We start from the raw sequence: 24,344 nt of genomic DNA on the forward strand, positions 1-24,344 counted from the left end.
CTGAGATTTGTAAGTTCACTGAGACCTGTTAAATTATCCACCGAGTTCATGTGTGCAAAATAGGGTCTGGCATATTGTACATGTACACATATTTGTATACGTATGTAATTGTATTCTGATCATCTATATATTGAGACGCGAGGATGGATGTTAGCCACCCACGCAAAACCCTAAACCTATCTCTTCAACTTGGTATCAGAGAGCCACCGGGCCGTCGTGCGAACCCTACGCCGCTGCCGCGATGTTGTCGGCCGCCCTTTCACTCTCCAACAGCTTTGGCACCATCGCCTCGCCCGCGGCTGCCACCGTTCCCGTCGCACTCGCTGTTCCGGCGATCTCCGTCCGCTTGGCCGCCATAACTTCATGCTGTGGGGGGGGGGGGGCATCGCCGGCACCGTCTTAGCCGGCGCCAACCTCCATGGCTACCTGGACGGCACCACGGCGGCACCCGCACCCGACAAGACCATCGCCGTGGGGACTGGCGATGCCGCGACGACCGCCGCTAATCTGGCATACCACCATTGATGGACTCAGGACCAAAAGGTCAAGGGCCTCATTCTCACCTCCATGGAGGAGGACATCGTCTGTCAGCTCATCAACTGCGAGACGGCGTAGGTGGTATGGACGGCCGTCGGTGCCATGTACGGCGCACAGAGCCATGCCAATGTTCGTAACATCTGGCTTCAATTTCAGACGTTGAGGAAGGAGCAGATGTCCGCGGCCGAGTACATGCACAAGATGAAGGCTCTCGCCGACACCATGGATGCCGCCAGCTCTCCGATTTGTGATGACGAGCTCATTGATCACATCCTCACCGGACTCGGCTCCGCCTACAACCCCATCGCCGCCTTCCTGGGTGTGAGTAACGCACCTATGCCCTACTCCAGCTTCTACTCGCTCGTCTTGTCGTTCGAAGCGTTGCAGGCTCAGTAGAGTGCGTCGGAGGGGTGGACTCCCTCGGCTAATGACGTGACTCGGGGCTCCTATGGCCATGGCGGACGTGCTCCGTACTTGGAGCCCTACCCCTCCCAGGGTGGGGGTCGCCCGGGCGATGGCAACGGCCAGCCCGAGCAAGGCTGCCTAGGCGGCAACGGCGGCCCCAACGGTGGCCGCGACGGCAACTCCTCCTACGCCGGTAATGGTCGGCAAGGTGGCGGGGGTAACGGCGGCAACACCTATGGTAGTGGCCGTCGCAACAACCACTGGCGCCCCCAGTGCCAAATTTGCAAAAAAACTGGGGGCATGAGGCCGATGATTGTCGCAAGCGCTATGACCAGGACCACAACACTCGCTCCGCCAACTCGGCCTCCACCAACACTGTCAACTATCCTTGGGTACTGGACACCGGGGCTACGGATCACCTGACGAGTGATCTTGAATGTCTCCAGGTTCACGAGCGCTATGATGGCAAGGACCAGGTTCAGGTGGCCATGGTGCAGGTTTGTCTATTTCACACATTGGTCATTCCCGTTTACCCAGTTCATCTCTAAAACTGCGCAACATCCTTCATGTTCCACACATCAGAGAGCATCTTCTTTCTGCCTATCGCCTTGTTTGTGATAATGACGTATTCGTTGAATTTCACCATCGTCTTTTCTTTGTTAAGGACAAAGCAACCAGGCGCGTCATTCTTCAAGGTAGCAGTCGGTGGGGGGTGGGGTCTATCTGATTCCCTTTACTCATGCATCATCCTCGTCATCTCGCCATGCTTCATCCAGTGTCTGAGTTTCGTCATCGCAATGGCATCAACGTCTAGGTCACCCTACCAATAATGTAGTCACCTACATTGTTCGGAGCCATGATCTTCCCTGTTCTAGTTCAAATACTTCACCATTCGTATGTGATGCATGTCAGCGTGCTAAGAGTCATCAACTACCGTATTCTACGTCTTATCATGTCACTAATGTACCTCCTAAATTAATACATTTAGATGTTTGGGGTCCCGCTATTGCGTCTTCAGGGGGTGCAAGTATTATGTTAGTTTTGTTGATGATTACACGTGCTTCACTTGGATTTATTTGCTTAAACATAAATCTGATGTTGAGCAAGTCTTCTATAACTTTCAGGCTCATGTAGAACGCCTTTTAGATTGCAAAATCAAGGTCGTTCAGTCCGACTGTGGTGGTGAATACCACAAGCTCCATCGCTGTTTTCAACGCATGGACATCTCCCACCGTGTGTCGTGTCCACATACATCTCAGCAGAACGGTATTGCCGAGCGCAAACACCGTCATTTGGTCGACACCGGCCTCGCCTTACTGGCGCACTCGTCTCTCCCACTCCGGTTTTGGGATGAGGCCTTTCTTACGGCATGTTATCTCATCAACCGTATGCCCACTCCGGTTGTCAACAAAGACACGCCCTTGTTCCGCCTGTTTCATCTTCAACCCAATTATTCCTCTCTTAGGATTTTTGGGTGTGCATGCTGGCCTAGTCTCCGCAAGTATAATGCTCACTAGTTGGAGTTTCATTCCAAGATGTGTGCCTTCCTTGGTTATAGCCCTCTGCATAAGGGCTATAAGTGTCTTGATCACACCTCGGGTAGGATCTACATTTCTCGTGATGTTGTTTTTGACGAGTCAGTTTTCCCTTACTCCAGCCCGGGTGTCTCAGTCGACATTGCTGAGCACGCCCTCACTTGTCAATCTAATGAACCGATTCCGGATGTCCATGTGCGGAAATACGACCTGTCATATTTGTCACCTAACTTATTTTCTGCAGATGCTGCTCTAATTTCTTCCCAGGAACCCGTCGTCGCTCCTGCATCTGCCGGCGCGACCGACATGCATGCCACGCCTCCTAAGGCTGCCTCGTCGGCCTCGCCCGCTGGCGCATCCGCGGCCCGGTCTGTCTCACCCGTTGGCGCGACCGCCAGCCCGACTGGGTCGCCCGCTGCGTCCCCCGCATCGCCTGGGTCAGCCCAGCCTGCCTCGCCTGCTTCGGTCATCGCCGGGTCGCCAGCCGCATCACCTGGGCTGCCATCTCCGCCTGGCTCTCCCTTGTCGCCTGGTTCGGCCCAGCCCGACGTGTCATCCCGGCCCGTGTCGCCTGTTGCTGACGATCGTTCAGCCACGACACTATTGGCCGGGTCTTCCTCGTCGCCGCCACCATCTACCGGCGACGCCGCTCCCGGGCACACTATGGTCACCCTTCACCGTGATCATACGTGTAAGGCCAAGACATACACGGATGGCACGGTGCGGTACGACACTCGTAGGCGTGCATTCTTCGCTGCATCCACTTCTCATCGTGATGCTCTTGGTGAACCGGCTTGGCGTGCCGCCATGTCTACGGAATTTGCTGCCCTTCGTCACACGAACACACGGGTGTTGGTGCCTCGGCCTCCTGGTGTTAATATTGTGGGCTGCAAGTGGATTTTTAAGACCAAGCATCGTCCGAATGGTTCTGTTGACAAGCACAAAGCTCGCCTCGTTGCTCGTGGTTTTACTCAACAACAAGGGGTCGACTATGGAGATACTTTCAGCCCCATGGTGAAGCCAACCGCGGTTCATCTGGTCCTCTCTCTTGCTGTCTCCCGCGGCTGGTGTCTTCGACAGATTGATGTGAGTAATGCTCTTCTCCACGGTTTTTTGGCCGAAGATGTCTACATGCAGCAGTCCCCTGGTTTTGAGGATGCTCGTTATCCCTCTCATGTCTACAAACTCCAGAGGTCCATCTACGGGCTCAAACAGTAGCCGCGTGCCTGGTATGCTCGGTTGAGTCAGCGTCTTTCATAGCTTGGCTTTATTCCCTGAAAGGCAGATGCGTCCTTGTTCATATTTTCACATGGTGCTATTCAGATATACATGCTGGTGTATGTTGATGATATTGTGATTGCTAGTTCTACACCACTACAAGAAATATGTCAACTTATGACCTTCTGTCAGTGACCCTCGAAGAATTGGTCATAAATTTATGACCATTTTAGACCAATTGGTCAAAAGCTGTTCAGGGGGCTTCAAACCCTAAACCATTGCGACCATTTTGGTCAGAAAGGTCGTAATTTCCTTACACGAAATGGTCACAAATCAAACAGTGCTAGTCCGCTGCCTTATTTCTAGTTGTTAATGACCAATATAGATGGTCATAGCCTTGTAGATTGTGGTGGGTTGTGATGACTAGGCCCCATCTCATCAGTTTTGCCTATGTGTCATGTCCATGTGGCAGTTTTTGCCCTAGGTTGTGAAGCAACCTATATTTCTATCATTCCCAAAATTCCCAAAAAAATCTCATAAATTCTTTGGGTCATATCTTCATCAAATATGTAAAAATCCTTCCTTGCCTAGTTCAAAACTTGTTCAACAATATTCATTTTCCTATTATGTTCACAACAACACTTTATGAAGGAAGTGCTATTTATATATTCTTGATTTCCCTACGAATTTTTGGGCACTCTTTCCTATCCAAATCATTACCGCATGACAAAATTCAGCTCCACTTGCCTAGCAAATCTTCCTCGGCAAATTTCCAAAGTTTTTGTCCACCTAGAAGCATTGTGAAGGAAGTACCTTTTTTATATCTCTAAATGACATGAAATTTATACAGTTTCTTCATATGCCCAAATTATCACCCTCCTCCAAATTGCAGCTCAGTCAAATCATCTATGTGAGCCTAGGTTAAATTTATATTTTATGGCCAAATTGGCACGTTGCAAAGCAAGTGTTACATAGACCCCTCCTATTACCCTCAATCTTTTCGGGCACTCTTCCATACCCAAATCATTGCCACATGATAATATTCAGCTCAATTTTCCTAGTAAATCTTTCTCGGGAAATTTCCAAAGTTTCTACCTCGAGAGAAGCTTTGTGAAGTAAGTACTAGCTAGGCTTACCCAAATGATCTGAAAATTGACCAGCGCATGACCATACCTAAGTAAATTACCTACACCAATTTTGAGCTCATTTCATTCATCCAATCTCTCTCACTAGTTTTCCCAAGTTTCTGTCCATAGAAGAGCATTGTGAAGGAAGTACTACTTTGGCATGTCCAAATGGTATTAATTTTCTACAATGCTTTCCTATGCCCAAATAACCATCCTCCACAAAATTTCAGCTTAATCCATTCATTATTTTGAGCCCAGCTTCAACATTCATATTTTTGTCCAGCGTGGTACTTTGCAAAGCAAGTACCACCTAGGATCCTCCTTTTGAGATAAAAATTTGTGAAGACATTCTCCTTAGTAGATGATCATCCTCAGCCAAAACTCGCGCCCATTGTCCATGTGCATTTCCCGTACCGTTAATCAAACACTGGGCTACTAATTCATGTTTGAGCATCGATCGGTCTTCTCGTGAGAATCTTAGTAATTTTCTTCCTAGAACCAACCTGGGGAGTGCCCAACCCACTAGACATTCCTAAGCCGCCCAGAACACATGGCAACATTACGGTCACGCGGTGACCACGCGACGGGCATGCGAGTTTACGCGCTCTAGAGTTGGGGCCCTCGGCCACCGCCCAAACCTCGACGTATCACCACCAAACCATGTATTTATGATTAAATAGGTCCTTATGTAACTAGAAATGATTTTTGGAAAAAATAAATAGCAAACTATGAGGCAGCTGCAGTTCAAATTTGACCCGCTTCCAGCTGAATCGGCGGAAATTTGTCTTTTTCACGAGAGGTGGATCAAAACTTTTTACACCCAACCATTTTGTCAATTGTGCATTGAATATGTCCTAGTATTTTAGAAAATTTATTTGGTCCAATTTTCTAACAATTATTTGGTAGTTCCTTCACAAAAAACCTCCTTTCGGGCACTCGGAAAATGAAAAATGGTTTTTTCGTCCAAAGAAAATGAAAACTTCCTTAGGCAACATTGTTTGCCATTCCAATATGCACCCTTGTGCACAATATGAGATCATTTGAACAAACTATGCCACGAATGTGGCCATAAGATTGATCATTTGGCTTGAAAGCCATTGATCTCCACACGTGATAACTCGTTTCTGAGAACACTTTTTTAAAATAATTACCGTATTACAAGTTTGTTATTTTTCTTGGGAACTTGGCCACATATAATGACACAATGCGAAGGTTTCCCAATTTTTTGATTTTTTTGAATTTTTTATGCCCGTTTCAAAATGCGGTCAAAACGGCGGGCTTGACCGTTCCTAGCTAGTGGTTGAATCTTGGAAAACTTTTGGCATTTCTCTGATTAAATAGATACTTATGTACCTAGAAATGATTTTTGAAAAAAATAAATAGCAAACTATGAGGCAGCTGCAGTTCAAATTTGACCCGCTTCCTACTGAATCGGCGAGAATTTGTCTTTTTCACCGGAGGTGGATCAATGCATTTGACACCCAAACATTTGGTCAATTGTGAATCAAATATGGCCTAGTATTTTATAAAATTGATTTGGTCCAATTTTGCAACAATTATTTGGTAGTTCCTTCACAAAAAAACCTCCTTTCGGGCACTCGAAAAATGGAAAATGGTTTTTTTGTCCAACGAAAATGAAAACTTCCTTAGGCAACATTGTTTGCCATTCCAATATGCACCCTTGTGCACAATATGAGATCATTTGAACAAACTATGCCATGAATGTGGCCATAAGATTGATCATTTGGCTTGAAAGCCATTGATCTCCACACGTGATAACTCGTTTCTGAGAACACTTTTTTAAAATAATTGCCGTATTACAAGTTTGTTATTTTTCCTGGGAACTTGGCCACATATAATGACACAATGCGAAGGTTTCCCAATTTTTCGATTTTTTGAATTTTTTATGCCCGTTTCAAAATGCGGTCAAAGCGGCGGTTTGACCGTTCCTAGCTAGTGGTTGAATCTTGGAAATTTTTTGATGTTTCTCTGATTAAATAGATACTTATGTATCTAGAAATGATTTTTTGAAAAAATAAAGAGCAAACTACAAGGCAGGTACAGTTGAAATTTGACCCGCTTCCTACTGAATCGGCGAGAATTTGTCTTTTTCACCGGAGGTGGATCAAGGCATTTGACACCTAACCATTTGGTCAACTGTGAATCAAATATGGCCTAGTATTTTATAAAATTGATTTGGTCCAATTTTGCAACAAATATACTGTAGGTCCTTCACAAAAAGAACTTAATTCGGGCACTCGGAAAATGGAAAATGAATTTTCCGTGTAAAGAAAATAAAAAGTCCCTTAGGCAACATTGTTTGCCATTCCAATATGCACCCTTGTGCATAATATGAGATCATTTGAACAAACTATGACATGAATGTGGCCATAAGATTGATCATTTGGCTTGAAAGCCATAAATCTTCACGCATGATAGCTCATTTCTGAGAACATTTTTTTTAAAATAATTGCCGTATTACAAGTTTATTATTTTTCCTAGAAACTTGGTCACATATAATGACATAATGCGAAGGTTTTCCAAATTTTTGATTTTTTTGAAATTTTTTATGCCCGTTTCAAAATGCGGTCAAAACGGCGAGTTTGACCGTTCCAAGCTAGTGGTTGAATCTTGGACAACTTTTGATGTTTCTCTGATTAAATAGATACTTATGTATCTAGAAATGATTTTTTGAAAAAATAAAGAGCAAACTATGAGGCAGCTGCAGTTCAAATTTGACCCGCTTCCTGCTGAATCGGCGGGAATTTGACTTTTTCACCATAGGTGGATCAAGGCATTTTACACCCAACCATTTGGTCAATTGTGAATCAAATATGGCCTAGTATTTTATATAGTTGATTTGGTCCAATTTTGCAACAAATATACTATAGGTCCTTCACATAAAGAACTCAATTCGGGCACTCAGAAAATGGAAAATGAATTTTCCGTGGAAAGAAAATACAAAGTCCCTTAGGCAACATTGTTTGCCATTTCAATATGCACCCTTGTTCATAATATGAGATCATTTGAACAAACTATGCCATGAATGTGGCCATAAGATTGATCATTTGGCTTGAAAGCCATGAATCTTCACGCATGATAGCTCATTTCTGAGAACACTTTTTTAAAAGAATTGTCGTATTACAAGTTTATTAATTTTCCTGGTAACTTGATCACATATAATGACACAATGCGAAGGTTTTCCATTTTTTTGATTTTTTTTGAATTTTTTATGCCCGTTTCAAAATGCGGTCAAAACGGCGGGAATGACCGTTCCTAGCTAGTGTTGAATCTTGGAATTTTTTTTGATGTTTCTCTGATTAAATAGATACTTTTGTACCTAGAAATGATTTTTGGAAAAAATAAATAGAAAACTCTGAGGCAGCCGCAGTTCAAATTTGACCTGCTTCCAACCGAAACGGCGGAAATTTGTCTTTTTCACCAAAGGTGGATCAAAACTTTTGACACCCAACCATTTTGTCAATTGTGCATTAAGTATGTTCAAATATTTTAGAAAATTGATTTGGTCCAATTTTGCAACAAATATATTGTAGGCCCTTCTCAAAAAACTCATTTTCGGCACTTGAAAAATGGAAAATGAATTTTTAATCAACCATGACCAATTTTTTAGTCAACTATGACCAATTTAAATGGTCATAACATCGTACCCGTGTGCTGCATTTTGATTGGTCTGTGGGCGTTTCACGCGGATCGTGGATCGAACACCGTCGGATGCTCGCGGATCCAACGGCAGTCCTCACCCCAAGCCCACCTAAGCCGAAACCCTAGTCCTTGTGGACATTTTCCAGCCCCCCCCCCCCCCCCGCCTTCCTTCTTTCTCCCTCCCTCCCACGACCCCAACCCCTCCCTCCCGCGACCTCCTCTCCCCCGATCCCATTGGGCAGCGCGACCTCCGCTCCACCAGCCCCGCCAGCGACCTCCTACCCCAACGCCGGCGCGCGGCAGATCAACCCAGCAGCAACCCCTTCACCCCCGTCTCCTCCTCCCATCAGATCCATCACCGCCGCCACCTCGTCATCTCCTCCTCCCTTCAGATCCATCCACCCGCTGCCGCCCCTTCTCCCCCGTCTCCTCCTCCCATCGGATCCATCACCGCCGCCACCTCCTCTTCTCCTCCTCCCTTTAGATCCATCCACCTACTGCCGCCCCTTCTCCCCCAGACCAAGCAACCTCCTCTCCTCACGCAACGGAGACAACATCACTGACGCCCAGCCACAACAGCGTCGCGGCCGGCTTGCTCACCGGCGCGCGCGTGCGTGCTTCGATGCGTGGCGCTTCGTCGAGCTGGCCGGACCATGGCGCGTGCATGGCTTGCTTAGGGTTTGCGGTGGCAGCACAGCACGCCATGTCTCCGTCCACCAGGACGGCAATGGCGCGAATCTCAGAGACCTCTCGGCCTCTCCCAGCCTCAAACGCTCACCTGTAGCCCTCCCCGTGGCTAGGGCGGCGGCGCCTCAATCGTCAACACAGCTCCGGCGACATTGGCGGCTCCTCCCCGACATCTGCCGCGTCCCCACATGCGGCTCAGCCCCTGGATGGTGCTATTCCGCCCGGTGGCCATGGGGTACTCGAGCTCCATCCCCTCCTCTCTCTCTCTCTCTCTCTCTCTCTCTCTCTCTCTCTCTCTCTCTCTCTCTCTTTCTCTCTCTCTCTCTCTAATTTCTGCTCTGTTCTTTGACTGTAGGTATGCAGGAGGATGTTGTAGATAGACTGGGCAGCAAGGATGGATGGCGCCTGAGGAGGGGGTGCTCGACCTGTTGGAAATATGCCCTAGAGGCAATAATAAAAGCATTATTATTATATTTCCTTGTTCATGATAATTGTCTTTATTCATGCTATAATTGTATTATCCGGAAATCGTAATACATGTGTGAATAATAGACACCAACATGTCCCTAGTAAGCCTCTAGTTGACTAGCTCGTTGATCAACAGATAGTCATGGTTTCCTGACTATGGACATTGGATGTCATTGATAACGAGATCACATCATTAGGAGAATGATGTGATGGACAAGACCCAATCCTAAACATAGCATAAGATCGTATAGTTCGTTTGCTAGAGTTTTCCAATGTCAAGTATCTTTTCCTTAGACCATGAGATCGTGTAACTCCCGGATACCGTAGGAGTGCTTTGGGTATACCAAACGTCACAACGTAACTGGGTGACTATAAAGGTATACTACGAGTATCTCCAAAAGTGTCTGTTGGGTTGACACAGATCAAGACTGGGATTTGTCACTCCGTATGACGGAGAGGTATCACTGGGCCCACTCGGTAATGCATCATCATAATGAGCTCAAAGTGACCAAGTGTCTGGTCACGGGATCATGCATTACGGTACGAGTAAAGTGACTTGCCGGTAACGAGATTGAACGAGGTATTGGGATACCGACGATCGAATCTCGGGCAAGTAACATACCGATTGACAAAGGGAATTGTATACGGGGTTGCTTGAATCCTCGACATCGTGGTTCATCCGATGAGATCATCGAGGAGCATGTGGGAGCCAACATGGGTATCCAGATCCCGCTGTTGGTTATTGACCGGAGAGCGATCTTGGTCATGTCTACATGTCTCCCGAACCCGTAGGGTCTACACACTTAAGGTTCGGTGACGCTAGGGTTGTAGGGATATGTATATGCAGTAACCCGAATGTTGTTCGGAGTCCCGGATGAGATCCCGGACGTCACGAGGAGTTCCGGAATGGTCCGGAGGTAAAGATTTATATATGGGAAGTCCTGTTTCGGCCATCGGGACAAGTTTCGGGGTCATCGGTATTGTACCGGGACCACCGGAAGGGTCCCGGGGGTCCACCGGGTGGGGCCACCTGTCCCGGGGGGCCACATGGGCTGTAGGGGGTGCGCCTTGGCCTACATGGGCCAAGGGCACCAGCCCCAAGAGGCCCATGCGCCTAGGGTTTCAAGGAGGAAGAGTCCTAGGAGGGGCAGGCACCTCCTAGGTGCCTTGGGGAGGAGGGATTCCTCCCCTTGGCCGCACCACCCTAGGAGATTAGATCTCCTAGGGCCGGCGCCCCCCTTGGCCCTCCTATATATAGTGGGGGGATGGAGGACTTCTTACCTTGATCTTTGGTGCCTCCCTCTCCCTCTCCAACACCTCCTCCTCCTCCATAGTGCTTGGCGAAGCCCTGCCGGAGTAGTGCAGCTCCATCACCACCACGCCGTCGTGCTGCTGCTGGAGCCATCTTCCTCAACCTCTCCTTCCCTCTTGCTGGATCAAGAAGAAGGAGACGTCACGCTGACCGTACGTGTGTTGAACGCGGAGGTGCCGTCCGTTCGGTGCTAGGATCTTCGGTGATTCGAATCACGTCGAGTACGACTCCCTCATCCCCGTTCTTTGAACGCTTCCGCTCGCGATCTACAAGGTACGTAGATGCATCCAATCGCTCGTTGCTAGATGAACTCATAGATGGATCTTGGTGAAACCGTCGGGAAATTTTTGTTTTCTGCAACGTTCCCCAACAGTGGCATCATGAGCTAGGTCTATGCGTAGTTCTCTTGCACGAGTAGAACACAATTTGTTGTGGGCGTTGATGTTGTCAACTTTCTTGCCGCTACTAGTCTTATCTTGCTTCAACGGTATTGTGGGATGAAGCGGCCCGGACCAACCTTACACGTACGCTTACGTGAGACCGGTTCCACCGACTAACATGCACAAGTTGCATAAGGTGGCTGGCGGGTGTCTGTCTCTCCTACTTTAGTTGGAGCGGATTCGATGAAAAGGGTCCTTATGAAGGGTAAATAGAAGTTGACAAATCACATTGTGGCTTTCACGTAGGTAAGAAAACGTTCTTGCTAGAACCCTACTTCAGCCACGTAAAACTTGCAACAACAATTAGAGGACGTCTAACTTGTTTTTGCAGCAAGTGCTTTGTGATATGATATGGCCAAAGTTGTGATGAATGATGAATGATCTATATGTAATGTATGAGATGTTCATGCTATTGTAATAGGAATCACGACTTGCATGTCGATGAGTATGACAACCGGCAGGAGCCATAGGAGTTGTCTTTATTTTTTGTATGACCTGCGTGTCATTGAGAAACGCCATGTAAATTACTTTACTTTATTGCTAAACGCATCAGCCATAGTAGTAGAAGTAATAGTTGGCGAGCAACTTCATGGAGACACAATGATGGAGATCATGATGATGGAGATCATGGTGTCATGTCGGTGACAAGATGATCATGGAGCCCCAAGATGGAGATCAAAGGAGCTATGTGATATTGGCCATATCATGTCACTATTATTATTTGATTGCATGTGATGTTTATCATGTTTTTCATCTTGTTTGCTTAGAACGACGGTAGTAAATAAGATGATCCCTCATAATAATTTCAAGAAAGTGTTCCCCCTAACTGTGCACCGTTGCGACAGTTCGTTGTTTCGAAGCACCACGTGATGATCGGGTGTGATAGATTCTAACGTTCACATACAACGGGTGTAAGACAGATTTACACATGCAAAACACTTAGGTTGACTTGACGAGCCTAGCATGTGTACAGACATGGCCTCGGAACACAGAAGACCGAAAGGTCGAGCATGAGTCGTATAGAAGATACGATCAACATGAAGATGTTCACCGACGTTGACTAGTCCGTCTCACATGATGATCGGACACGGCCTAGTTAACTCGGATCATGTTATACTTAGATGACAGGAGGGATGTCTATCTAAGTGGGAGTTCATTGAATAATTTGATTAGATGAACTTAATTATCATGAACTTAGTCTAAAATATTTACAATATGTCTTGTAGATCAAATGGCCAACGTAGTCCTCAACTTCAACGCGTTCCTAGAGAAAACCAAGCTGAAAGACGATGGCAGCAACTATACGGACTGGGTCCGGAACCTGAGGATCATCCTCATAGCTGCCAAGTGTCCTACAAGCACCGCTGGGTGACGCACCTGTTCTCCCTGCAGAACAAGACGTTATGAATGCTTGGCAGGCACGTACCGATGACTACTCCCTCGTTCAGTGCGGCATGCTTTACAGCTTAGAGCCGGGGCTCCAAAAACGTTTTGAGAGACACAGAGCATATGAGATGTTCGTAAAAATGGTTTTCCAAGCTCATACCCGGGTCGAGAGATATGAAGTCTCCGACAAATTCTTCAGCTGTAAGATGGAGGAAAATAGTTCTGTCGGTGAGCACATACTCAAAATGTCTGGGTTGCATAACCGCTTGACTCAGCTGGGAGTTAATCTCCCGGATGACGCGGTCATTGACAGAATCCTTCAGTCGTTTCCACCAAGCTACAAGAGCTTTGTGATGAACTTCAATATGCAGGGGATGGAAAAGACCATTCCTGAAGTATTTGCAATGCTGAAATCAGGAGAGGTAGAAGTCAAAAAGGAACATCAAGTGTTGATGGTGAGTAAAACCACTAAGTTCAAGAAAGGCAAGGGTAAGAAAACCTTCAAGAAAGACGGCACGGGAGTTTCCGCGCCCGGCAAGCAAGCTGCCAGGAAGAAGCCAAAGAATGGACCCAAGCCCGAGACTGAGTGCTTTTATTGCAAGGAAAGTGGTCACTGGAAGCGGAACTGCCCCAAATACTTAGCGGACAAGAAGGCCGGCAAAACGAAAGGTATATGTGATATACATGTAATTGATGTGTACCTTACCAGTACTCGTAGTAGCTCCTGGGTATTTGATACCGGTGTAGTTGCTCACATTTGTAACTTAAAGCAGGAGCTGCGGAATAAGAGGAGACTGGCGAAGGACGAGGTGACGATGCGCGTCGGGAATGGTTCCAAAGTCGATGCGATCGCCGTCGGCACGCTACCTCTACATTTACCTATGGGATTAGTTTTGAACCTCAATAATTGTTATTTAGTGCCATGTTTGAGCATGAACATTGTATCAGGATCTCGTTTAATACGAGATGGCTACTCATTTAAATCCGAGAATAATGGTTGTTCTATTTATATGAGAGATATGTTTTATGGTCATGCTCCGATGGTGAATGGTTTATTCTTAATGAATCTCGAGCGTAATGCTACACATATTCATAGTATGAGTACCAAAAGATGTAAGGTTGATAATGATAGTCCCACGTACTTGTGGCACTGCCGCCTTGGTCACATAGGTGTCAAACGCATGAAGAAGCTCCATGCTGATGGACTTTTAGAGTCTCTTGATTACGAATCATTTGACACGTGCGAACCATGCCTCATGGGTAAAATGACCAAGACTCCGTTCTCAGGAACAATGGAGCGAGCAACCAACTTATTGGAAATCATACACACTGATGTGTGCGGTCCAATGAGTGTTGAGGCTCGCGGTGGCTATCGTTATGTTCTCACCCTCACTGATGACTTGAGTAGATATGGGTATGTCTACTTAATGAAACACAAGTCTGAGACCTTTGAAAAGTTCAAGGAATTTCAGAGTGAGGTTGAGAATCAACGTGACAGAAAAATCAAGTTTCTACGATCAGATCGTGGAGGAGAATACTTGAGTCACGAGTTTGGCACACACTTAAGAAAATGTGGAATAGTTTCACAACTCACGCTGCCTGGAACACCTCAGCGTAATGGTGTGTCCGAACGTCGTAATCGCACTCTATTAGATATGGTGCGATCTATGATGTCTCTTGCCGATTTACCGTTATGTTTTTGGGGGTATGCTTTAGATACTGCCGCATTCACTTTAAATAGGGCTCCGTCAAAATCCGTTGAGACGACACTGTTTGAATTATGGTTTGGGAAGAAACCTAAGCTGTCATTTCTAAAAGTTTGGGGATGCGATGCTTATGTCAGGAAACTTCAACCTGAAAAGCTCGAACCCAAGTCGGAAAAATGCGTCTTCATAGGATACCCTAAAGAAACTATTGGGTATACCTTCTACCTCAGATCCGAAGGCAAGATCTTTGTTGCCAAGAATGGGTCCTTTCTAGAGAAAGAGTTTCTCTCGAAAGAAGCAACTGGGAGGAAGGTAGAACTTGATGAAGTATTACCTCTTGAACCGGAAAATGGCGCAACTCAAGAAAATGTTCCTGAGGTGCCTGCACCGAGTAGAGAGGAAGTTAATGATGATGATCAAGATACTTCTGATCAAGCTCCTACTGAAATTCGAAGGTCCACAAGGACACGTTCCGCACCAGAGTGGTACGGCAACCCTGTCTTGGAAATTATGTTGTTAGACAACGGTGAACCTTCGAACTATGAAGAAGCGATGGCGGGCCCAGATTCCGACAAATGGCTAGAAGCCATGAAATCCGAGATAGGATCCATGTATGAAAACGAAGTATGGACTTTGACTGACTTGCCCGTCGAGCGGCGAGCCATAGAAAATAAATGGATCTTTAAGAAGAAGACAGACGCGGATGGTAATGTGACCATCTATAAAGCTCGGCTTGTCGCTAAGGGTTATCGACAAGTTCAAGGGGTTGACTACGATGAGACTTCCTCATCGGTAGCGAAGCTGAAGTCCGTCCGAATCATGTTAGCGATTGCCGCATTCTATGATTATGAAATATGGCAAATGGACGTCAAAACGGCATTCCTTAATGGTTTCCTTAAGGAAGAATTGTATATGATGCAACCGGAAGGTTTTGTCGATCCTAAGAATGCTGACAAGGTGTGCAAGCTCCAACGCTCGATTTATGGGCTGGTGCAAGCATCTCGGAGTTGGAACATTCGCTTTGATGAGATGATCAAAGCGTTTGGGTTTACACAGACTTATGGAGAAGCCTGTGTTTACAAGAAAGTGAGTGGGAGCTCTGTAGCATTTCTCATATTATATGTAGATGACATACTTTCGATGGGAAATGATATAGAACTCTTGGACAGCATTAAGGCCTACTTGAATAAAAGTTTTTCAATGAAGGACCTTGGAGAAGCTGCTTATATATTAGGCATCAAGATCTATAGAGATAGATCAAGACGCCTCATAGGTCTTTCACAAAGCACATACCTTGATAAGATATTGAAGAAATTCAATATGGATCATTCTAAGAAGGGGTTCTTGCCTGTGTTACAAGGTGTGAAATTGAGCTCGGCTCAATGTCCGACCACGGCAGAAGATATAAAAGAGATGAGTGTCATCCCCTATGCCTCAGCCATAGGTTCTATTATGTATGCCATGCTGTGTACCAGACCTGATGTAAACCTTGCCGTAAGTTTGGTAGGAAGGTACCAAAGTAATCCCGGCAAGGAACACTGGACAGCGGTCAAGAATATCCTGAAGTACCTGAAAAGGACTAAGGAAATGTTTCTCGTTTATGGAGGTGACGAAGAGCTCATCGTAAAGGGTTACGTCGACGCTAGCTTCAACACAGATCTGGATGACTCTAAGTCACAAACCGGATACATGTATATTTTGAATGGTGGGGCCGTAAGCTGGTGCAGTTGCAAGCAGAGCGTCGTGGCGGGATCTACATGTGAAGCGGAGTACATGGCAGCCTCGGAGGCAGCACATGAAGCAATTTGGGTGAAGGAGTTCATCACCGACCTAGGAGTCATACCCAATGCGTCGGGGCCGATCAAGCTCTTCTGTGACAACACTGGGGCTATTGCACTTGCCAAGGAGCCCAGGTTTCACAAGAAGACAAGGCACATCAAGCGTCGCTTCAACTCCATTCGTGAAAATGTTCAAGATGGAGACATAGATATTTGTAAAGTGCACACGGACCTGAATGTAGCAGATCCGTTGACTAAACCTCTCCCTAGAGCAAAACATGATCAACACCAGAATTCCATGGGTGTTCGATTCATCACAATGTAACTAGATTATTGACTCTAGTGCAAGTGGGAGACTGTTGGAAATATGCCCTAGAGGCAATAATAAAAGCATTATTATTATATTTCCTTGTTCATGATAATTGTCTTTATTCATGCTATAATTGTATTATCCGGAAATCGTAATACATGTGTGAATAATAGACACCAACATGTCCCTAGTAAGCCTCTAGTTGACTAGCTCGTTGATCAACAGATAGTCATGGTTTCCTGACTATGGACATTGGATGTCATTGATAACGAGATCACATCATTAGGAGAATGATGTGATGGACAAGACCCACTCCTAAACATAGCATAAGATCGTATAGTTCGTTTGCTAGAGTTTTCCAATGTCAAGTATCTTTTCCTTAGACCATGAGATCGTGTAACTCCCGGATACCGTAGGAGTGCTTTGGGTATACCAAACGTCACAACGTAAGTGGGTGACTATAAAGGTATACTACGGGTATCTCCGAAAGTGTCTGTTGGGTTGACACAGATCAAGACTGGGATTTGTCACTCCGTATGACGGAGAGGTATCACTGGGCCCACTCGGTAATGCATCATCATAATGAGCTCAAAGTGACCAAGTGTCTGGTCCCGGGATCATGCATTACGGTACGAGTAAAGTGACTTGCCGGTAACGAGATTGAACGAGGTATTGGGATACCGACGATCGAATCTCGGGCAAGTAACATACCGATTGACAAAGGGAATTTTATACGGGGTTGCTTGAATCCTCGACATCATGGTTCATCCGATGAGATCATCGAGGAGCATGTGGGAGCCAACATGGGTATCCAGATCCCGCTGTTGGTTATTGACCGGAGAGCGATCTCGGTCATGTCTACATGTCTCCCGAACCCGTAGGGTCTACACACTTAAGGTTCGGTGACGCTAGGGTTGTAGGGATATGTATATGCAGTAACCCGAATGTTGTTCGGAGTCCTGGATGAGATCCCGGATGTCACGAGGAGTTCCGGAATGGTCCGGAGGTAAAGATTTATATATGGGAAGTCCTGTTTCGGCCATTGGGACAAGTTTCGGGGTCATCGGTATTGTACCGGGACCACCGGAAGGGTCCCGGGGGTCCACCGGGTGGGGCCACCTGTCCCGGGGGGCCACATGGGCTGTAGGGGGTGCGCCTTGGCCTACATGGGCCAAGGGCACCAGCCCCAAGAGGCCCATGCGCCTAGGGTTTCAAGGAGGAAGAGTCCTAGGAGGGGAAGGCACCTCCTAGGTGCCTTGGGGAGGAGGGATTCCTCCCCTTGGCCACACCACCCTAGGAGATTAGATCTCCTAGGGCCGGCGCCCCCCCCCCCTTGGCCCTCCTATATATAGTGGGGAGATGGAGGACTTCTTACCTTGATCTTTGGTGCCTCCCTCTCCCTCTCCAACACCTCCTCCTCCTCCATAGTGCTTGGCGAAGCCCTGCCGGAGTACTGCAGCTCCATCACCACCACGCCGTCGTGCTGCTGCTGGAGCCATCTTCCTCAACCTCTCCTTCCCTCTTTCTGGATCAAGAAGAAGGAGACGTCACGCTGACCGTACGTGTGTTGAACGCGGAGGTGCCGTCCGTTCGGTGCTAGGATATTCGGTGATTCGAATCGCGTCGAGTACGACTGCCTCATCCCCGTTCTTTGAACGCTTCCGCTCGCGATCTACAAGGTACGTAGATGCATCCAATCGCTCGTTGCTAGATGAACTCATAGATGGATCTTGGTGAAACCATAGGAAAATTTTTTGTTTTCTGCAATGTTCCCCAACATGACCATGGCTGCTGCTCGGGATGCATCAGCCATGGATCTTACTCTCTGGCCGTAGGTGAGCTCGTCCCCTCCTCCTCTCCGCTCGATTGATTTGCTAGTACTAGGATAGGCCATTGCTTCTTTGGTGTTAGAATTTGGCACTCAACCTCGTGTGGGTTGGATTGATTTTGCATAAAGATCCTAACAGCATATCAGAATAGAATCATCTTTTTAGGTTCGCTGGAATGCATCAGTACAGCAAACCGAAGACATCATGCATCACAACAAAGAGCCTAATAGAAGTTTTGCTCTACTCCTTGCTAGTTCTATAATTAGATGCATTTTGTAGATAAATTGTTGGCCATCTATGATGGATTTACAGTGCTAATTTGGTTGTATAGCCTTTCCGAGAACCGGCAAAGATACTTCAAACATTATTTCTATTACAATGGTTTCATTAATCTGGTCTCAAAATTCAGTTTAGTTGGTTCAGTGTTGTAGTTTAACTGATCTCATTTGCCCCATGCACTGTCTTATAATGATTTACAATTCACCGATATGCTCACAAATGGACAACATCAATGATATGCTCTCAAATTTGTTTTCCAAAATATTGACAGGAGCATTGCTCTTTCTGTTAGTAGAAAAGAGGAAGTTTAAATACAATTTTAGTACAGGGGCCAACCCCTAGCACCTTGGTACACAACCCAGATCATCAATGAGTATTCTGCTCACATTTTGACATGCATAAATGACCTGCTCTTAAACTGATAACATAAAGTTACGATCTCAGATAAATTTGAGTTCTAGATTCCTCACAAAATACAAATTCAGTTTCTAAAACTGAAACTTCACTTCAGGTTCTTGCTGCTCAGCTACTGCCTGCTGCCTCCTTCATCGGTTTAGAAGTTCAGTTTCTAAAACTAAAACTTCACTTCAGTATTTCTTGCTTGCATGTTTGCTTCTTCTTTAATGGTTTGCGATTCGGATCAACTAAACTGAAAGTGAGATGCTGAGATGTGGATCACACTAGTACTATTTCAGTATTTCTTGCTTGCATGTTTGCTTCTTCTTTGTACTGAAGTAGGCGAGTTGATTTTCTGCTCTTAGTTTCTGTAGCAATTGGAGGAGGAGTTGGTGCCGAGAACTGGACCAGATGTGCTTTGATTCGTGATCTACAGCGCCCTTGATCTCAGGTGTGTGATCTACAGTGCCCTAGCTTGTTTGTTCTGACTAAATTTAGTTAGAACAAGTTAAGCTTCAGACTGCATATAAGAAAAGAATAAAAACAGACTCCTAAATTCAGTAAGAACAAGTTGAGTACTTGGTGTATATTCAACGCCCTTTGCTTGTTTGTTCTGACTAAATTCTGTTGCCTCGCATGACCATGAGCAGAGGCTGGAGCAGATCCGGAGGGCGTTCCAGGGCCTCGAGGGCTCCCATGTCTGTCCCTTCCAGGTCAAGCCTCACTTTGCTATTTGTTTCTCCTGTAGTGTACATTACATTACTTGGTTTGCTGTTTGCAACGCTGCCTGCGTGCTATTGTCTAGTTTGCTGTTGCTTTTCGTGCTTCACTGAATTTCAGGATTAGGGTGTGTTTTCTAAATTTTCGTGCTTGTTATGGTGCAGTATGCTTCGACGGGAGCATCTGCGGAGAGGGTCAAGGAGTGGGTCTCAGAGCTGGCTCATCCACTTGGAGGTATGCACCTTGCTAAATCTTGGTGCAACTTATCATCAGATTTTCTTTGAAACTTGGCGTTGATTGGTCTGAAGATGAAACTATAGTACTATACACACGACATGCAGCAACCACTTATATCAAACAGTGGAACAGTGCTGATGTCCTGAATGGAACGACACGATATTTAGCATCATTGATAAATCGTTTGTGTACTATCGTGTGTATAGCAGGGTTTAGATACTTGGAATTAATGTCTGCGTACATATATAACCGATTGGATTCTGTATGTATGCTTAGATGATTGTTTGGCTCTATATAATTGTTGACATGAATATCTTAACTTTCCAAACAAGTATAGGACTGTGCCTATGCATATAGATTATCCAAACAAAACTTAAAGTAAAAATTGAAGTATGAAATAAGCAATAAGTGTCTGATTTTTATCTACATGTTAAGCGGAAAGTTGCAGCCAAGGCTTATATATTACAAAATATTGTCTCACATTTGAGCTTCTACCGTTGTTAGGGACATTGTAGTGTGATCTTCATGATTTTTTGCTTGAAGATGTACTGATTCATTAGTCAAGCAGAGATAGAAGTCATATTTTGTGTCTATTAAGTCACGTAAAAATCACATAACTTGATCAGTGCCTAACATTATATTTAAGCTATACTTTGTTGTAAGTTCTTGCTTATATTAGTGTCATTCATTTCTGTTCTAATTAATGTGGAACCGAGAATGAACATTTTTCTCTCTTTTTAGACTGCTAGATTGTACAAGTTGAACAATCTGCTCTAGTTTAAACAAGTTGGGATCCATCAATACAATAGGACTTAGTTTACATTTCATCTTGCTTGTAATCAATATCCTCACTTCTAATTTACCTCAAGTTTACCGTTTACCGAAAGTTTCAAATTAGAAGAAGTTTCAAATTCTTATGTTGGTTTATGTTCTCTTTGTAGGTTATGAGATGCGCTGCTGGAGACATGCCGTTAGCAAACTGGAAGTGATGCAACCAAATCTAATCGGAAGCATGGCCTTCTTGTAGGTTTGCACATAAGTGGAACTTGTAGTGTATAAGTAGTCGCTGGAGCTGTGATGGTGATCTTTCTTTTGACTGGATGTTGTTTGCTATAGATGACAATCTTTTAGTTGTTGCTTCAAATGATGTAACTGCAAGAAATGATGTATGATTGTATAGTGAAACAAATGTTGCTTTGATAGCAAAATTGAAAAAAGCTGAATTGTTTCTCTGTTGTCCAATCCTTTGAATTAGTGGGCTGAAAATATTGATGGGCTAGAAGAGGCCTTAGCCCAAACAATATTGGACAAAAAAATGAAAGGAAAAACATCTTAAAAAATTTAAAAAATTAAATGGACCGCAGAAAGGCCGAGGCCCAGAAAAATGGAAGAAGCTCAGAAAACAAAAAAAGGCCAAATTGTTGGGCCAGGCCCATGTACTTAGCAAAAATTAACAATATATATATATATATATATATATATATATATATATATTAAAAAGGCTGAATTAATGGGCTCGGCCCATCTAAAGCACCGAAATGGACCGGGCCGATTCTAATTTTTGACCTTTTCAATTGGTTGCAATTTTGCCACGTCGGATCCGACATGGCCTGGGGAGAGAGCTAGCGACCAAAATAGAAGGTCATAGGATCAACGACCTTTTGTTAAAGGTCGCTATAGTCAGTTTACGACGCCCAGCTTTTGACCTTATATTTTTGGTCACAAAAAGGTCATAAATGGAAATTTGTAACCATTCAGTGACCAATAGTGGTGGTTATAAGTTGACATATTTCTTGTAGTGCACCTACTATGATGGATCGCCTTGTGCAGTCCTTGTCTGTGAGTTTTCCCATCAAAGACTTGGGCGGGCTGGAGTACTTTCTTGGATTGGAAGCATCCTTTCATTCAGCGGGCATGACATTGACCCAGAAGAAGTATGCCCTTGATCTTCTTCATCACGTCAACATGGAGAACTGCCACTCCACTTGCTACATCCGAGAGCCTCTCACGTCACAGTGGTGCATTGCTGAGTACCGATGACTCTTTCAGGTACCACAGTGTAGTTGGAGTGCTTTAGTATCTGACACTCACTCGTCCAGATATCTCCTTTGCCGTGAAAAAAGTGTGTCAGTTCCTGTCTCAGCCTACGGAGGTTCATTGGGAAGCAGTTAAGCGTATTCTGAGGCATGTCAAAGGTATGCTAGACACAGGACTACAGATTCGTAAGTCCAGATTTACTGGAGTCAGTATATTCACCGATGCAGACTGGGCAGGTTGGGTTGATGACATGTGTTCTACTAGTGGCTTTGTTGTATTTGTTGGACCCAATCTTATATCTTGCAGTTCCAAGAAGCAGCCTACAGTCTCGAGGTCTAGCACCGAGGCAGAGTATAAGGCATTGGCCAACGGCGCGGCTGAAGCCATTTGGATAGACACAGTTCTCACAGAACTTGAAGTCACACGGCATCGCACACCCATATTGTGATGTGATAACTTAGGGGCAACTTACCTGACGGCGAATCCAGTGTTTCATGTGAAGGAAATATACCCTAGAGGCAATAATAAAGTTATTATTTATTTCCTTATATCATGATAAATTTTTATTATTCATGCTAGAATTGTATTAACCGGAAACATAATACATGTGTGAATACATAGACAAACAGAGTGTCACTAGTATGCCTCTACTTGACTAGCTCGTTAATCAAAGATGGTTATGTTTCCTAACCATGGACAAAGAGTTGTTATTTGATTAACGAGATCACATCATTAGGTGAATGATCTGATTGACATGACCCATTCCATTAGCTTAGCACCCGATCGTTTAGTATGTTGCTATTGCTTTCTTCATGACTTATACATGTTCCTATGACTATGAGATTATGCAACTCCCGTTTGCCGGAGGAACACTTTGTGTGCTACCAAACGTCACAACGTAACTGGGTGATTATAAAGGTGCTCTACAGGTGTCTCCAAAGGTATATGTTGGGTTGGCGTATTTCGAGATTAGGATTTGTCACTCCGATTGTCAGAGAGGTATCTCTGGGCCCTCTCGGTAATGCACATCACATAAGCCTTGCAAGCATTGCAACTAATGAGTTAGTTGCGAGATGATGTATTACGGAACGAGTAAAGAGACTTGCCGGTAACGAGATTGAACTAGGTATTGGATACCGACGATCGAATCTCGGGCAAGTAACATACCGATGACAAAGGGAACAACGTATGTTGTTATGCGGTCTGACCGATAAAGATCTTCGTAGAATATGTAGGAGCCAATATGGGCATCCAGGTCCCGCTATTGGTTATTGACCGGAGACGTGTCTCGGTCATGTCTACATTGTTCTCGAACCGTAGGGTCCGCACGCTTAAGGTTTCGATGACAGTTATATTATGAGTTTATGAGTTTTGATGTACCGATGTTCGGAGTCCCAGATGGGATCGGGGACATGACGAGGAGTCTCAAAATGGTCGAGACGTAAAAATCGATATATTGGACGACTATATTCGGACATCGGAAAGGTTCCGAGTGATTCGGGTATTTTTCGGAGTACCGGGGAGTTACGGGAATACGGGGGAGAAGTATTGGGCCTTATTGGGCCATACGGGAAAGAAAGAGGGGCTGCCTAGGGCAGGCCGCGCGCCTCCCCAAGGCCTAGTCCGAATTGGACTAGGGGGAGGGGCTGCGCCCCCTCCTTCCTTTCCTTCTCCCTTCCCCTTCCTTGGAAGGACTCCTAGTTGGACTAGGAAAGGGGGAATCCTACTCCCGGTGGGAGTAGGACTCCCCTAGGGCACGCCATAGAGAGGGCCGGCCCTCCCCTCCTACACTCCTTTATATACGGGGGCAGGGGGCACCCCATAAACACACAAGTTGATCTTCGTGATCGTTCCTTAGCCGTGTGCGGTGCCCCCTTCCACCATATTCCACCTCGGTCATATTGTAGCGGTGCTTAGGCGAAGCCCTGCGACGGTAGAACATCAAGATCGTCACCACGCCGTCGTGCTGACGGAACTCCTCCCTGACGCTTTGCTGGATCGGAGCCCGGGGATCGTCATCGAGCTGAACGTGTGCCAAGAACTCGGAGGTGCCGGAGTAACGGTACTTGGATCGGTCGGACCGTGAAGACATACGACTACATCAACCACGTTGTGCTAACGCTTCCGTTGTCGATCTACAAGGGTACGCAGATCACACTCTCCCCCTCTCGTTGCTATGCATCACCATGATCTTGCGTGTGCGTAGGAATTTTTTTGAAATTACTACGAAACCCAATAGATGCCAATAAATGAAGGCAAACTCCTCGCTCATTT

The 24,344-nt window shown here is 45.6% G+C and overlaps 1 pseudogene; it reads right to left on the reverse strand.

Moving 5' to 3' along the window:
* Positions 1–24,344, reverse strand: part of LOC123153879 (uncharacterized) — a 61,504-nt pseudogene that overhangs the window by 30,207 nt on the left and 6,953 nt on the right.

This window comes from Triticum aestivum, chromosome 7A (assembly GCF_018294505.1).
Source record: "Triticum aestivum cultivar Chinese Spring chromosome 7A, IWGSC CS RefSeq v2.1, whole genome shotgun sequence".
Lineage (NCBI taxonomy): Eukaryota > Viridiplantae > Streptophyta > Magnoliopsida > Poales > Poaceae > Triticum > Triticum aestivum.